This window comes from Trachymyrmex septentrionalis, unplaced genomic scaffold (assembly GCF_001594115.1).
Source record: "Trachymyrmex septentrionalis isolate Tsep2-gDNA-1 unplaced genomic scaffold, Tsep1.0 scaffold367, whole genome shotgun sequence".
NCBI lineage: Eukaryota > Metazoa > Arthropoda > Insecta > Hymenoptera > Formicidae > Trachymyrmex > Trachymyrmex septentrionalis.
In genome coordinates, this window is record NW_017305533.1 from 160613 (window position 1) to 163683 (window position 3071).

Consider the following 3071-nt stretch of genomic DNA (forward strand, 5'->3'; position numbering starts at 1 on the left):
TTACATACAATAAAATTGTAATTCGCATCAAATTATAAAACGATTTTTGTTTCATAACTTATTTATTTTATTATTGTATATTTTTGCATTATAAAAAAGAGATTTGTAATTAATATACATTCCTATTGATATGAAAATATCTTTTACTGCGACGGTAATAATAATTCTAATTAAATTGACATATGTATAATTAATATTATTAATGATTAGTAAATGATTATATTTTTTTTTGTTCTTTTTCTTTAATCTTATTTAACAATACATCAACTCCATAAACACATTTATCGTTTAATAAGAAAAAGCAAATTGATAAAGTATCATACACATTAAGAAATATTTGTACGTTTATTAAAATGCAAATGTATGCTGCATAATTTTATCGCTTGTTTTATTAATTAATATATTTTTCATTTAAGTAGATATCTACTGGTGATATTTTTGATTTCAGAATCGCCACACTCTACTGCGAGCATTAATTACATAAAATGCACGATGTTACAAATTTTGATTATAATTGCGTATCGATCTCAAGATCTTTGATAGGGCATTATTTTTAATTAATATTGTTTATTTTAAATCATCCGTATCGATAAAAAAGCGACTCTAAATCGTTTTAATTGTAAATACGTGACATTTTATTCTTTCCTTCTGATGATCATTTATTTTTTTTTTTTGCATTCAGTTGTAGCGTGGACTATTTTAGCACGAATTGTTCTACGTAACACGCGCGAATACGACGTCACATAATTTAATATATCGGATATATCACGGCCAAATGCGTGATATTATCATCATACGATACGATACGAAGTCGTATACGTGTTCGACCTGGTGTAAATGTATTTAACGATACGTATAGATCTGGCAAATATTCTATGTAGTAGAATTTATTATTTCAATAATATTTATTTTATCCAGAGATTTCTCAAATTATTTACTTGTATCCCGAGATACTTTTTTTTGTATTCGACGATAATTTAAACATGATCTAAAAAAAGTAGGATGTGTGTGTGTGTGTGTGTGTGTGTGTGTGTGTGTGTGTATGTGACGTCAAAAGACGTTTATTTTAGTTTATTATTAAACGTCATAATTATCTCTTAATATCATTATGCTACTTGAACTTACAATTTATAAAGCTTTAAATTTTTTGCTTTTGAGTGCTAAAAGACGTCGCTTAATAATTATCTGCAGTCATTTAAAAATTTATAAATAAGAATATATAATAAATGCATAACGCAAATAAGAAATGTATGCAGAAATTTCAGAGCAGAATGCAATATTTTAAAATATAGCATACTTTAAAGATTAGGGTCAGAAATTCTAAAATAAAACATTTTATAAAATATTAAAATTATTGTGTAAATTATTTAATCTTTTTTTAGTAGTTTATTAATTGTTCTGTTAAAAAAATTAAATTTAATATTTATTATAATTTTTATTTCTTTATGTGCATAAAAAATATGATATGTAACAAACATTTTTCCGTTTTGAAAAATAAAGTGTTCGGGGAACTCGCTGTATCTAGTTCTATTCAGCGTTGTTACATCATTCGTTTATTAGACATAAAACATGAATAGCGCAATAAAACTGGCAACGTTCATCTATAGTTTTTTTATTAAGTAAAATATTAAAAAATCAATCATTCGAACATCTCGTCTTTCGTGATTATTTCAAATATTTTCGAGAATCGTATCACACACGCAGTAATAGATTTCATTATATTATTTAATTACTAACTAATTAGAATATTTTTTTATTCAGGACATAAATTATTACCAGCCCGAATTATTGAGCAAGTCAGAATAATTCGAATATTAATTGTAATTATGGAACAATCATATCCCGAGGATCTGCCAGACGTTCTTATTAGCATCACAAATCGTCTGTGATTAGGATGTGCTCGTATCTAGAAAACCCAGACGAGTGGGGAACATCGATATTCAGACGAGAGGTCAGGCGCAGGTGGAACGCTTTGGGCGGTAGGAGGAACGCGTGGCGATTTGGTGCGGTGCTGGGGTAATGCGATGATATAGCGGTACGGCGGTGCATAACGTAAAAGTAAATTCGCGGTTGTCGGAACGAAACAGTTCGTGGCCGCAGGTGAGCGAGCGAACGACCCGGCTGCTCGCTCGAGAGAGTCGATGATTCGCGCGGACGCGGACGCGGACACGCATTCGTTCCGTATTCCTGATCCATCCGGCCGTGGACTTGTTTTGGCGTAGTGGAATTGCAATCTCGCAAAAGAGAGCATTTTGGCAGTAGACCAGGCCGAGAAGAAGCGGAAGTATCGGGAAGAGAAGAGCACCGGGCTCGCAACGGACGAGCGGTGAACGCGCGCGCTTCGTTGCGCGACGATGCGCTACGCCGGACTTCACGCTCCCGCCGAGTCGACGATGAACCCGAAACGTCGAGGGACCGAACTTGATCGCCGCGTGTGATATCACGAACGCAAGGGTGAGTACTCATTGTGATTGGACACAGTGAGGGATACGAACGAGATACATAAATTTAAAGAAAATAAATTTAAAATCACTGAGATATCCTGCATACGGCAGAAAGACGAGCGTCGATCGTGACGTTTTAGCAGAGCGGATGAATTTGAAACAAATACGTGAATAAGAATCATTTTCTGAAAACAATATAACGATTATAAAGAGCATATATGAGAGTCAATTTAACAATAATTTTCTTTCAATTTAATAATAATAATTTAACAGTGATTTTCTATTTAATGTGACTCTGGTGGAAATAAAAACCGGAGCGCATGTCAAACATAAGAGGAGAGTAACAGAAGCGTAAACGAAGCTTAGGCGAAAATTGAAACAACAAAACGTAAAAGAGGTATTTACGCTTCTTTTACGTTTCGTTGTCTCAATTTTGCCTCCTAGAAGCTTCATTTACGCTCCTATTACTCTTCTCTTATATTCGATTTACGTTTCAATTTTTATTTTCGCTACCCAGATAACGCAATCTAGAAGATGTTTTTATGCCTTTTAGACATGCATGTTATCTATAGTATATTATAAGTATAATAGGGGAACATGGATATTTAAACGGTTCGTTAAATAACT

At 32.8% G+C, this 3071-nt stretch overlaps 1 protein-coding gene across 1 annotated transcript in view; it reads left to right on the top strand.

The window, feature by feature from the left end:
* Window positions 1-1949: 1949 nt before the first annotated feature.
* LOC108750365 (sodium-independent sulfate anion transporter-like) overlaps window positions 1950-3071 on the top strand; it is a 15942-nt gene continuing 14820 nt past the window's right edge. The window contains exon 1 of the mRNA XM_018489771.1: window positions 1950-2454. The gene's annotated coding sequence lies outside the window, so the exon portion shown is untranslated. The remainder of the gene's footprint in view (window positions 2455-3071) is intronic.